Raw genomic sequence first — 15,154 nt, forward strand, 5'->3', positions numbered from 1 at the left:
AGTTATATCCATGTTATGCAAAATACATACTTCTGGGTCTAGTTCTATATCTATTTCTGTCAATTTTCCTATCAAGTGGATTACTGTTTTCCAGAATAACTGGATTTTAGGGCATCCCCACCATATATGGTATGTAGTGCCTACCTCTCCACATCCCCTCCAACACAGTGGTGAACTCTCCCCACATATCTTATTTTCAACATTTGGTGTGATGTGCCATCTCGTCAAACACTTATAGTTCATCTCTACCTCTCTCATAGAGACGTTCTCGTGAATTAATCTATACATTCTCCTCTGCTTTTCCTCATCTATCACAACTCCCATATCCATTTCCCATTTTGTTATATATGTTGGCTTTGTGTATGTGTCTAATTCAGTGAGTATTTTGTAAACTTTAGTGATCCCGTGTTTCCCATCACCTTGTGTTCCCAATACCTTTTCGAACAGATTCCAATTTTCTTTTGTCCTTAAAGGCTTTGGCAAACTTCCGACAAAACACCTCAATTGAAAATACCGCAATTCATCTAGTTTAGTGAAGATCTCACCCTCTTTTTTCTTCAAATCACCAAATGATCCTATTTCATCTCCCACCAGAATATCTCTCAATTGCACCCTGTCTTTTTTAAACCACCTCCCACCTATTTCTTCTCTGCCTGGGGGGAAAAACTCTGTGTTTTTTAGTGGAATCAGTGTTGAATTAAAAGTCCATTTCATACTTTTGTGTAAATTATCCCAAACCTTTAGTACATTTAAAGTGTATGTATTTACATTGTCGTTTAAGCCTCTATACTGTGTTGGCACCCATATCATTCTTCCCAGGTCTATTCCACTGAGTTCATTCTCTATTCTCACCCAACTTTTTTTATAATTATATATCCAATCTATAGTTCTTGCCAATATTACCGCTTTGTAATATCTTTTAAAGTCTGGGAGCCCTAAACCCCCTTTTTCTTTCCTCCTACTCAACAGTTCGTATGACAGTCTTGGTTTTTTATTCCTCCATATGTATTTTGTTATCAGTTTCTTAGTTATTTTAAAAAAAATCTCTGGGAGTTTAATTGGGATCATTTGATATCTATATATGATTTTTGGTACTATTATCATTTTTACCAGATTAATACGGCCCATCCATGTCGGGGTTCCTCCCTCCAATCTTTTTAACTCGTCTCTAATCTCATTTATCAACGAAATATAGTTTAATTTATATAGATGTTTATATGAGGCTGTAAGCTTTACTCCTAGATATTTTATATCTCTGTCTTTCCATTTAAATGGGAATTCCTTTTGTATTTTTTCTTTTTCACTTTTTAAGATGTTTATATTTAGAATCTCCGTTTTTGTTGGGTTTATCTTTAAGTTTGATAGTTCTCCATATTCCTTTAATAATTTCATTAAGTTTGGAAGTGTTATCCTGGGATTTCCCACATAGAACAGCAAGTCGTCTGCGAAAGCAGCAACTTTATGTTCTGTGTCTCCTATCAGGATTCCCTTTACATCTCTATTCAGCCTTATTGTTGACAACAATGGTTCTAATGATATAACATACAACAGAGGGGACAATGGGCATCCCTGTCTTGTTCCATTTGACATCTCAATGGGTTCTGAACTCTCCCCATTTACCGCAATGACCATAGAAGGGTATCTGTACAACTTCCCTATCCACTCTCTCATCCTAGGCCCAATACCTAAGGCTTCCAGAGTATCTGTCATGAATCTCCAATTCACTCTATCGAACGCTTTTTCAGCATCTATAGAGAGTAACACCACCGGTTCTTTTCCCTTTTTGCTCTTTTGGATTAACATCAATGATCTTAACCCATTGTCTTTTCCCTCCCTCCCTGGGACAAAACCCACCTGATCCTCTTGTATCCATTCTGGCATTAGCTCTTTCAATCTATTTGCTAGGACTTTTGCATATATCTTGATATCGGTGTTCAATAATGAAATAGGTCTATAGCTCGAACACTGTGAGGGGTCTTTTCCCTCTTTTTGTATGAGCACTACTTGGGCTTGTAATGATTCTCTTCTTATTTCCATCTCTCCACCTAGAGCGTTCATATAATTTCTAAGTTTTGGTATTAAAATTTCACTAAATTTTTTATAATATCTGGCTGTATATCCATCTGGCCCTGGGCTTTACCCCGACACTGACCCCTTCAGAGCTAATTTTATTTCCTCCTGTGAGATATCTACATCTAGGGAGTTCAGTTGGTCCTCACTTAGTTTTAGTAACCCTGCCATTTCCAGATATTTCTTTCTTTTTTGATTCTTCTCACTTTGTATGTTTTCTACTCCTTCCAGGGGACTTATATTATACAGTTTCCTGTAATATTCTGTGAAGGCTTTGATGATATTTTTATTTGAATGCAACATGTTTCCTTTAGCATCTTTTATTTTTTCTATATAATTTCTATTTTTCTTTTTCCTCAGGGCTCTCATCAGATATTTTCCAGGTCTTTCTCCCCATCTATATCTCTCACTCAAAACTCTGTTATATACTTTTCTCCTCTCCTCTTCTATCACTTCTTTCAATTCTTCTTGCTTTTTTTTTAACTTCAGCTCTATTTCTTTTGTTCTCCTGTTCTTATGTATTTGTTCTATTTTACTTATATCTTCTAAGAGGTCACTCATTTTCTCCCTTCTTTCTTTTTTCTTTCTTGCCCCAATTGCCATTAATATTCCTCTTATATATGCTTTGTGAGTTTCCCACACTGTGGCTGTTGATACCTCACCTGTCTCATTCTCCTTAAAAAAGCGTTCGATCTCCTGCCCTATTTTCTGAGCTATTTCCTTTTCCACTAAAAGTGTCTCATTCAATTTCCATCCCAGCCCTCCGATTTTCCTCCTCCCCCATTCCATTTTCATGATAACTGGGGCATGGTCTGATAAAGATATTGGCTCTATTTCTACTTGGATCAGATGGTCAATTGATTGATGTTCTATTAATATATAATCTAGTCTTGAATATCTCTTATGCATATTTGAAAAGAAAGTATAATCTCTATCTTGCATATGTGTAATTCTCCAGGAATCTACCAATTGACTTATGTGTAATTCTTTTTTCAATAATTTCAGGGCCCTATTTCCTTCTCTTTTTGTATGGGAGGTGGCGTCCCTTTGTGGATCCATACAAAAGTTAAAGTCCCCTGCCAGGATCAAACGTCCTTTTTTAAAGTCCATCAACTTCCTCAACACTTTTTTCAGATACGCCTCCGGTTTTTTATTAGGACAGTAGATGTTGGCCAGTGTACACTCAATCTCTTGTAACTTGCCCTTTAAAAACAAAAATCTCCCATCTGGGTCTGTCTTTCTATCTTCCAACTCAAACCTAATATTCTTTGCCATACCTATTGCTACCCCTTTTGCTCTTTTAACCGGGGAGTCTGCGTAGTACCATGTTGGGTGATTTCTAGACCTCAGCCTAACATTTGACTTTATCTCAAGATGTGTCTCCTGTAGAAATATCACTGAGGCAGCCCTATGGTGTAGTTCTTTAAATACTCTATATCTTTTCCCAGGGCAGTTCATCCCATTTACATTATATGTTATAAACTGAATCTCTTCCATCTTCCTTAATTTTCCTCTTTTTTCCTCCATCTATATTTTCCTTTTCTCTCCCCTTTTCTCATTTCCTCTTCTTCTCCCTTCTTCTCCTCTCCTCCTTCTCCCTTCTCACTTGCTTTTATAACTTCTTTTATCTTGCAGAAATAACATCCCCCCTCTCCCATTTCCCACCCTTCCAACCTCCCCGCTCCCCCCCTCCCCCCTCCCCTACCCCCTCTTTTTAGGCCCATCATTTGCCTACTAATCATTTATGGATTGTTAGATCCACTTTTGATTTAATCCTTGGGCTAAGACTCCGTCCATGGGCGACTTCCCCTTGTCTAACCACTGGCTTTTATTGACAGCAGTGGGAGCCAATGGTTCCTGCTGCTGTCCCAGCCAATGTGGAGGGAGAGTCTCCGGAGAGCCGATGCTCTCTTGCACAGTGTTTGATCGCAATGAGGCTCAGGTAATTATAAGGGTGTATAAGGATATAAGATCTTTAGTTAGACCTCATTTAAAAAACCTGTGTCCAGTTCTGGAGACCTCACAAAAAGATATTGATAAGATAGAACGAGTCCAGAGATGGGTAACAAAAATGGTAAAAGGTCTGGGGGATAAAACAAATCAAGAGCGACTTCAGGAACTTAACATGTACAGTCTGGATTGAAAGAAGGGAAAGGGGAGACTGTAACCTTGAAAAACATCAAGGGGGTGAAGAAGGTTCAGGAAGGCAGTATTTTCAACACAAAACCAAAATAAAGAACACGAGGACATGACCTTAAACTAAGTGAAGGAAAGTTCAAAACTAAACTCAAAAAGTATTATTTTACTGAAAGTAAGAAGTTGATGCTTGGAATAAACTTCCAGCAGAGGTAGTGAACCATTCAACAGTAAATAGCTTCAAACATGCTTGTGACAAGCATAGATCTATACTCAGACAAATAGGTTAACAAAAAAAAAAAACACAACCCCCCAAAATAAATCCAAAATAACACCCCCCCCCCAAAAAAAACAAACAGCAACAAAACAAAAAAACCCACACAAAAAAGGGCAGACACAATGGACCACTCTGTCTTTTTCTGCCATCACTTTTCTATGTTTCTATCTTTCTATTTGGAAATAAAAAGTGAAAAAAATATTAAGCAAATGAAGTCTTGCCATTAAAAATTTCCCAGGCCCATATGTTTTGCTGAATTTGTGTAATGATAAAATGAATATAAACTGCACTGATAAATAGGGGATAATTTCCTTTTTAAAAGCATAAACAGATGGCTTAGTCAGTGAATGGAATTTTAAGCAGGTCCTTGCCAGTGTTTGCCGACAAATTTACAATACATGCAACATTTACCCTTAGCAGAATCCAGTGCAAACAAACACACAAACCGAAATATCGAAGATGTGGTGGGGATCAAGATATTATCCACCGGGGTTGTAAAGTTAGCCCAGAACAACAAAATAAATTAAACCTGTAATACATTTCTTTCTTTCTTTCTTTCTTTCTTTCTTTCTTTCTTTCTTTCTTTCTTTCTTTCTTTCTTTCTTTCTTTCTTTCTTTTTCTTTCTTTCTTTCTCTCTCTCTTTCTTTCTTTCTTTCTTTCTTTTTCTTTCTTTCTTTCTTTCTTTCTTTCTCTCTCTCTCTCTTTCTTTCTTTCTTGACTGTTGGACTTGCAGATTCCCCGAGGCTAATACTTACCTACTCCATAAAACCACCACCCCCCTTCAAAACCTTCCCCACCCAAATAAACACGCAACTCTCTTTCTGGTGTAAAACCGGCCATAGCAGCAATTTTTTTACCATAACTCAAACATAACTTTGTTACAGTAACTTAATTGATACTTGACAGTAAGATCCCAAACCGGGTCCAAGTTCTTCGAAGGGACCATTACTCCCATCACAAACTCGGCTGTATCTGACACTCAATGAAGGCCCCCAGCCACTACTACACCGCCTCGGGGACAATACTACCGTTACTTAGCCCAGATACAGCCAATGAACTCCCACATTACCAACATGACCTTTTATTGGGAAGGGACACCCATACCTACGATGGGCCCAACCCATAATCCACCAAATGGTCACTCCAACACCGCCTTCAAAGACCCATCGACCCCTGCCGGCTGCCATGACAAAACGAACAAACACTTCGGGACACAACAGCTGTCCTGAACCCTGACAAACACAACGAACCCACATAAAACAAACACCACGAACAACAAACCAAACAGCAAACCAACACCAGGACAAACACAAGGACAAAACTATAACCAACACAACAAACAATACAAAACCAACTCCAGGGCGGGAGAAACCACCTCCGTGATGGCACAAGCTCCGACTGACTCCGACAAGACCCAACCCCCCTTTTCAAATCCTGCAAGACCACCCCTCAATGATGCGTACTCCAATCAAGTAAGTAACCACCCCCACCCCCCTAATCTTTTGCTTAGACTCCCACCCAAATTACACTCTCCGCCTCGTCTGCATGCCCCAGTCATGCTGGCCCTCCCTTATAGCTTCGCTCAGTCCAGGCCTTTCTTTCTTTCTTTCTTTCTTTTTTTCTTTCTTTCTTTCGTTCTCTCTCTCTTTCTTTCTTTCTTTCTTTCTTTCTCTTTCTTTTTCTCTCTCTCTTTCCCTCTTTCTTTTTCTCTCTCGCTCACTCTCTCTCTCTCGCTCTCTCTCTCTCGATCTCTCGCTCTCGCCCCCGCGATCTCTCTCTCTTTCTCTCTCTTTCTCTCTCTCTATTTCTCTCTCTCTCTCTCTTTCTTTCTTTTTTTCTTTCTTTCTTTCCAGAACTATCAGAGTCGCAAAAGTCACTCTTGCGATCGGGCCCTGGCATTCTGCCACAGGGCTCCAAGGAAACGATCCCTGGGCTTGGGGCTGCTTAGTCTAAAATGCCCGGGTCTATTTTTCGTCCCAATCCAGGCTGCAGGCTGTAAAATAAGGGAAGGTTTTTAATTCTGCATAATAGTTCCTATTTAATAGCAGCTCTGAAGATTCTTTTTTTTTTTTTTTTTTTTTTGTGTGCAAGAAGGAGAAATAGAGAATCACTCTGAGTTTCATCATACTGCAGCTTGCATGATAGTTCAAGTGCTATACATAATATCGCTGGTTCAGAAATGCTCCCTCAGGCCTTCGGAGGAGAATGACTTATTTTCTCTATTACAAGATTTAAATTCTAAGTGGGATTTTATATCCAGTGCCATTTCCTGATGTGGCAGCCGCCTCTGATATGCTGAGCCTATATAATCCTTAATAACCTTATAAAGTCTCTTTAACTTAAATTGGAAGTAAGATATTCAATATGTGTTTTATGGTTTTCCCCCTCCAAATAATATATTAGTTCAGGAGCTTGGATTTATAAAACATGGCAAGGCACTTCAACAGATTCACTTATATGTCGCATGCAAGTTGCATGTACTGTATATCATTCAGGTGCAACTTTGGAGGGTTTACACTGATGTCTATGGCCCTCAAGTCGCATGAAAGTCAGACCAAAGTAGTGCAGGAACTACTTTCAAGTCACTGCGACTTGAAGTCGCGCAGATATGAATGGTACTCATTGGGAAACATGGGATGCGACTTGTCATGCAACTTTGGACCCCAAGGTCGCACAAATGTGAATGGGCTCTCAGTGCTCTGATTGCCTACTGCAGTGATATGAAATGCCTGGTACTTAGGGGTATTATTATTATACTGTATTTATAAAGCGCCGATAGTTCGCTCAGCGCTGTACATTACAAAGGGGGACAGAACATGTGACAGAACAATACCAATACAATGCAAAACATGAGGGGATCGAGGGCCCTGCTCTTTGGAGCTTACAATCTTGGAGGGAGAGGATGGTGGCACAGGAGGAGATAGCTGTGGGGGATGGAGTGGTAGGAAGAGTGGAGGAGGTCGGCAAGTTAGCAGGGGGTGGGGTAGGCTTCCCTGAAGAGGTGGGTTTTCAGGGTGCGCCTAAAGGAGAGGAGAGTAGGTGATAATCTGATGGGTTGGGGCAGGGAGTTCCAGAGGATGGGTGACACTCTGGAGAAGTCCTGGAGGCAGGCATGGGAGGAGGAGACCAGGGAACTAGAGAGAAGGAGGTCTTGTGAGGAGCGGAGTGTGCGTGCTGGGCGGTACTTGGATATTAGGTCGGTGATGTAGTTCGGGGCAGTAACTGTTTCCTTCCTTTCACTGTCAAGCTCTGACCTGAGTGTCCAATCACCAAGCCTGAGCACACGTAGGTGGGCTCTTCAGCCCTGTTTAAAATGGACCTGCCCCCCCCCCCCCTTTATAATAAGCCGCCACCATGAAAAAATTAGTTTTGGAAAATAGACACAAAGAATTATTTTTACTGTTCTCACATGTTTCAATCTTCCTGCATCCTAAGGAAACCGGCACTGCCATTTTAAGGATTCGTTAACCCATGAGGTTGGGGGGGGGGGGGGGCAGTAAAACTTCACGGTTAAGCTGCGTTTTTATTGCTCCCCAACCGCTACGCTCTTTAACTGCAGAGGCTGTGGCCAGGAGTGTACACATGCCACAGCCACAATGTTTTGCTTAATGGCTGCAGCAGGAATTATACCCCCTGTCGCTTGTAGTGTAAGTGGTTGTAGCCAGGGGCAGACTGACCATTGGAAACTCAGGCACTGCCCGAGGGTCCAGGGTCAGTATGGGACCCCATAAGATGCCCCTGGTACCTTTTTCATAGGCTTTTTTGAGTTTGGCAAGGACACAGGGGCCCCATGATCCCCTATTGCCCAGGGGCCCCATGAGTTGTCAGTCCGCCCCTGGTCGTAGCGCACTTGTGTGGCGGTCAAGGGGTTAAAGCAGATGAGGCAATGCAATGCCTCCGTGCCTCCTGTCAAATGCTCTCTGAAGAGTGACCCAAACACAGATAACACAAGTGTTAACAATCCGTAAAAGTTGATGTCATCAGTGGCCAGCCTCTTCTTTTTCCATTCCAGCCCAATGATGATGTCAGCTGCAGATCTCATGCATGTGCTGAATGAGGTATGAGATCTGGTGCAGTTGTCATCTCCCCCCCCCCCCCCAAAAAAAAAGTATTTCCCATGGCTTCAATTCAGCATGCAGAGCTGCATACAGTTGTGGCCAAAATTATTCAACCCCCAATGCTGTAAAGGGGTTTAGGGACTATAGTGTACATTTGGAATTGTATTCAGAATCAAATCCTACAAGGACGTTGTAACTACCCAAATGCAACTAAAATGACATCAATTGTTTATGTAATACAGTAGTAAATGGTTCTTATGTGGTTTCTTCATTGCCACAATTATTCAACCCCTTAAAGACTACCACTCTGAAGAACAGAGGTTCATACAGGTGCTTTCCATCAGGTATTGAAAACACCTGTGGATGTCACCGAGCAGCAATCAAGCATAATAAGCACCAATTAGGCAGCTTTAAAATGACTGTGATACTCAGCTCCTTCTAGACATTTACTGGTGTGGTTACAAACATGGTGAAGGCAAGAGAATGGTCCAGGAAGACAAGAGAAGAGGTGATTTCTCTTCACAGGAAGGGCAATGGCTATAAGAAGATTGCAAAGATGTTAAACATACCAAGAGACACCTTAGGAAGCATCATTCGCAAATTCAAGGCAAAGGGCACTGTTGAAACGCTACCTGGTCGTGGCAGAAAGAAGATGCTGACTTCGACTGCTGTGCGCTACCTGAAGCGTAGAGTGGAGAGAAGTCCCCGTGTGACTGCTGAGGAACTGAGAAAAGATTTGTCAGATGTGGGTACAGAAGTTTCAGCCCAGACAATAAGACGCACACTGCGTAATGAAGGCCTCCGTGCCAGAACTCCCAGGCGTACCCCCTTGCTGTCTCCAAAGAATAAGAAGAGTCGACTGCAGTATGCCAAAAGCCATGTGGACAAACCACAAAAGTTGTGGGATAGTGTTCTGTGGACTGATGAAACAAAATTAGAACTGTTTGGGCCCATGGATCAACGCTATGTTTGGAGGAGGAAGAACAAGGCCTATGATGAAAAGAACACCTTGCCTACTGTGAAGCATGGTGGAGGGTCAATCATGCTTTGGGGCTGTTTTGCTTCTGCAGGTACAGGGAAGCTTCAGCGTGTGCAAGGTACCATGAATTCTCTTCAGTACCAGGAGATATTGGATGGAAACGTGATGCAGTCCGTCACACACCTGAGGCTTGGGAGACGTTGGACCTTTCAACAGGACAATGATCCCAAGCATACCTCCAAGTCCACTAGAGCATGGTTGCAGAGGAAAGGCTGGAACATTTTGGAGTGGCCATCGCAGTCACCAGACTTAAATCCGATTGAGAACCTCTGGTGGGACTTAAAGAAAGCAGTTGCAGTGCGCAAGCCTAAGAATGTGACTGAACTGGAGGCCTTTGCCCATGAAGAATGGGCGAAGATACCCGTAGATCGCTGCAAGACACTTGTGTCAAGCTATGCTTCACGTTTAAAAGCTGTTATAACTGTAAAAGGATGCTGTACTAAGTACTAAGATTGAATGTCACTTGGGGGTTGAATAAAACTGATAATGCTGTGAGCACAGAAAAGACATTTGTGGTTATTTCATTATAACTGTTATGTTATATTTGTCTGACCTACAAGTGCCTCTTTAATGTAAATGTAAGCAAGATGACTGAATGATCAAAAGCAATGTCAAACTGGCCAAAACACTCAATTTCAGTGGGGGTTGAATAATTTTGGCCACAACTGTACATCTGTGTTTTTTGTGAGAAGAATGTTAGCTTTAACCACTTGAGCTTTGGAAGGTTTTAACCCCTTCATGACCACGGCATTTTTCCAGCACTGTGCTACTTTAAGTGGCTGTACTCAAACAAAATTCATATAATTGTTTCACACAAAGAAAGCTCTCTTTTGGTGGTATTTGATCACCACTTTTTTTTTTTAATTTTTAATTATTTAAACAAACAAAAAAAGAATGAAAATTAAAAAAAGAACAAAAGCTCCAAAGTTTATCATCTGCTAAGTGATTCTCTTGTTAGGATTCTGTGGCCAGAACAAGGTCTACATACACTTGAGGCCACCAACCCACCATTTTTTTTTACAATGGTAAAGAGATTAAGAACCATACGATGATTCGCAGGTTTCTATATGCCCAAAAGAGTTAAACGTGTCTGTGCCTGAATCCTACACAAGGTTTTACATTGGGAGTAGACTATTAAATAAACTGCAATTGGTTCCCTGTCCCATTATTCCCTTTAGGTGAAGCTTTTTGGCCTCCTATATTATTTTTTCCTTTAATGTTATATGAATTACGTGGGTAGCACAGTGGCTAAATGGTTAGCACTTCCGCCTGGCAGTACTAGGGTTGTTGGTTCAAATCCCACCCATGGCACCACCTGCCTGGAGGTTGCATGTTCTCCCTGTGTCTGCGTGGGTTTACTTTAGGTACTCAGGTTTCCTCCCACACTCCAAAGACATGCTGGTAGGTTAATTGGCTCCTGTCTAAATTGGCCCTAGGATATGAATGTGAGTTAGGGACCTTAGATTGTACACCCCTTGAGGGTTAGGGACTGATAGGAATGTACAACATATATGTAAAGTGCTGAGTAAACTGACAGAGCTATATAAGTACCTATAATAAATAAGTGATTATCTTTTTACAATCAAGGAGGTAGCATCCTGGGACCAGAACAAGGTCCATATACACTTGAGTCCACCAACCCACCTTTTTTTTTTACAATGGTAAAGCAATTAAGGACCATACAATGATTCAGAGGTTTCTATATGCCCAAAAGGGTTAAACATGTCCGCAACCAAATCCTGTGCAGTGTTTTACAGTGTGAGCGGACCGTTAAGTAAATTACGATTTCGACGGTAGCATCCTGGGACCAGAACAAGGTCCACATACACTTGAGTCCACCAAACCACCATTTTTATTTTACAATGGTAAAGGGATTAAGGACCATGACATGATTCACAGGTTTCTATGTGCCCAAAAGAGTTAAACATGTCTGCAACCGAATCCTAGACAGGGTTTTACAGTGTGGGTGGGCCATTAAAAAAATTGCATTTGGTTCCCATTCCATTAATTCTTTAAAATGAAGCTTCTGGGAATCCTGTGATATTTTTTCCATTAATGCTATCTGACTTAATGTCAAGCCCCAACATGGGTCATTTATTGTATCTCTTTGGGATTCTAATAACATCCACTGATCAAGCCCTGAGGGAGGGAGAGACTTCTACCCTGAAACATATTGCCTGTATTTGATGCTCTTAACCAATAAATGTTCCAAAAAGACCTTTAAAGTGTTACTAAACCCACAACAGTAAAATCAGTCTTTATATGTGGTAAAGCATGCTTTTTATACTCACTGTGGAACCTAAGGGGTTAATCCTCTGCATTGTGTAAAAATGCTGTTTGATTCTGACTTCTCTGATCCTCCCCTTCGTCCAGTGTCTCACTCCTCCTGATCTCCTGATAAGTCATATCGTGTGGAGACACTGTACATGCTCAATTTGGTGTGTATTGCTAGAGAGGTTTTTTTTTTCCTGGGAGAGTGCATGTGATCAGCACAGGGCCAATCAGCACTGTCCAGACAGAGGTCAGAGGTTCTGCATCCTCCTAGAGAAAACTTCTCCTACAAGCTTTAACATGTTCTCTTCTGAACACTGATAGAAGTCACAAGACCGCTCTAACTGCTGATGAGAAAAGGGATTTAGCAGTTTATATTTACTAAAATAATTGCATTTCCATGTTCTGTGTACTGTGGTAGACCAGATATAGTGAATGCAGGGTCCTGGGAGACCAGATATAGTGAATGCAGGGTCCGGGGAGACCAGATATAGTGAATGCAGGGTCCGGGGAGACCAGATATAGTGAATGCAGGGTCCGGGGAGACCAGATATAGTGAATGCAGGGTCCGGGGAGACCGGATATAGTGAATGCAGGGTCCATGGAGATCGGATATAGTGAATGCAGGGTCTGGGGAGACCAGATATAGTGAATGCAGGGTCCTGAGAGACCAGATATAGTGAATGCAGGGTCCGGAGAGAGCGGATATAGTGAATGCAGGGTCCATGGAGATCGGATATAGTGAATGCAGGGTCTGGGGAGACCAGATATAGTGAATGCAGGGTCCAGGGAGACTGGATATAGTGAATGCAGGGTCCAGGGAGACCAGATATAGTGAATGCAGGGTCCGGGGAGACCAGATATAGTGAATGCAGGGTCCGGGGAGACCAGATATAGTGAATGCAGGGTCCGGGGAGACCAGATATAGTGAATGCAGAGTCCGGGGAGATCGGATATAGTGAATGCAGGGTCCTGGGACACCAGATATAGTGAATGCAGGGTCCTGGGACACCAGATATAGTGAATGCAGGGTCCAGGGAGACCAGATTTAGTGAATGCAGGGTCCAGGGGGGGCAGATATAGTGAATGCAGGGTCCTGGGAGACCAGATATAGTGAATGCAGGGTCCGGGGAGACCAGATATAGTGAATGCAGGGTTCTGGGAGACCAGATATAGTGAATGCAGGGTCCTGGGTTTAGTAACACTTTAAGTGATATGAACATTTGTACCAGGCGCTACTCAATACCCGCCCCAAAGTTTATCATTTGCTAAGTGATTCTTTTCTTACGACCGTTGAAATAGCATCCTAGGACCAGAACAAAGTCCACGTACACTTGAGTCCACCAGTCCACCATTTTTTTTACAATGGTAAAGTGATTAAGGACGATACGATGATTCACAGGTTTATATATGGTCTAAAGGGTTAAACATGTCTGCAAATGAATCCTACACAGGGTTTTATAGTGTGAGCGGGCTATTAAATAAATGGCATTTGGTTCCCAGTTCTATTAATCCTTGTAACTGAAGCTTCTTAGCCTGCTATCTGACATAATGTCAAGCCTTAATATGGGTCATTTATTGTATCTCACCATGATTCTAATAACATCCACTGCTCAATCCCCTGAGGAAGATGGAAGCTTTTCCCCTGAAAAGCGTTAGATGTATTTGATGCTCTTAACTAACACATCCCAAAAAGACCTTTAAGTGATATGAACTTTTGAACTGATGTTAATCCCCAACATGGGTCATTTATTGTATCTCATTGTGATTCTAATAACATCCAATACTCAAGCCCTAAGGAAAGGCTTGAAACGTGTTGCCTTTATTTGATGCTCTTAACCACTAAGTGTTCCTAAAAGACCTTTAAGTGATATGAACTTTTGTACCAGGAGTTCCTCAATACCCACTCCAAAGTTTATCATCCATCAAGTGATTCTCTTGTTACGATTTCGAAGGTAGCATCCTAGGACCAGAACAAGGTCCACAACATACACTTGAGTCGAGCAACCCACCATTTTTTTTTTTACAATGGTAAAGTGATTGAGGACCATACAATGATTCACAGGTTTCTATATGCCCAAAAGAGTTAAACATGTCTGCAACCGAATCCTACACAGGGTTTTACAGTATGAGTAGACCATTAAATAAATTGCATTTGGTTCCCAGTCCCATTAATCCTTTTAAGAGAACCTTCTTGGCCTCCTATGTAATTTTTTCTTTTAATGTCATCTGAGTCAATGTCGGTAATATAGAACGTGATATATGCTAGTCATAAAATGCCCCGGAGTAAAAGGACCACTGTGTCGAGTCAGCAATCATCCAGCTGGGAGGACCCGAGGGCGTTCGGTCAAAGACCACATAATTTACATGTTCCACAAACAGTTTGTTTTGTTGCGAGCGAATGGCTGGAATAACCTCTATGAATTATTCAGAGAACGCTCTGGCTCAGGTAATCTTTCTATGAGATGCTGGCATGTGTACGACAAGCCTAATTCTCCCTCCTCTTCATCATCAGGAGACACAAGCTCACAAAAGGTTTCCATCAATTCCCAATTTTATCTTTTCATCCATCATAAAGAGCTTGATTTCAAGTACACGTCTTAATATCCTTGTTTGCGCAAGTAATTACCCACATTAGCGGAAAAAAAAAAAAAAAACCCTACCTTTTTTGTCATGAGAAAGTCAAATTATTTTTGTGACACAAGAAAATATTGATTAAAGTGGCAGCAAGGCTTTCAACCAGAAAGGGTCCAATTTTACTTAAAGATCCTTTCACATTAAATACAAAATGTGAGCTGTATCCATTGATAATAGTCGCTGTCATTTCAGAGAAGCACTCGTAGAAAAAGTACTAATTTATTTTGTTTTCTTTAACATTTGTGCTTTGAAGAAAATCACTACTTTCTCTAAAAAAAAGATATAAAATGTATAACTACTAGACAGGTTATTTTATAATTTAATGTTATTAAAAAGCTTTCCATTGAACTTTGTAGATTTTAAAAAATTATCCAGTAATTCAAATGTTAAAAAAGTCCAGCCAGGGGTATAGTGTCTACCTTTTCTGTACAAGACACCCCAGTATTTGCTTTTCAGAAATTTGCACAGAACTGGAAGTCAAATTGAAGACATCCCTTCGTTTTTTTTCTTTTCTAAGATACTTTCTGGAACTCTTCACATCTGAGCACCACAAGCCAAAAAATATATTTAATTGTTTTTTAATTATTAAAGCAAATTCCCCTATCCATCCATGTCTCCATGTTTTATTTTTATTTTATTTTTTGGAGAAATCACTTTCTAGTATT

The sequence above is a fragment of the Staurois parvus genome, unplaced genomic scaffold (assembly GCF_062004578.1).
Source record: "Staurois parvus isolate SC_StPar_1 unplaced genomic scaffold, SC_StPar_1.0 ptg000827l, whole genome shotgun sequence".
NCBI lineage: Eukaryota > Metazoa > Chordata > Amphibia > Anura > Ranidae > Staurois > Staurois parvus.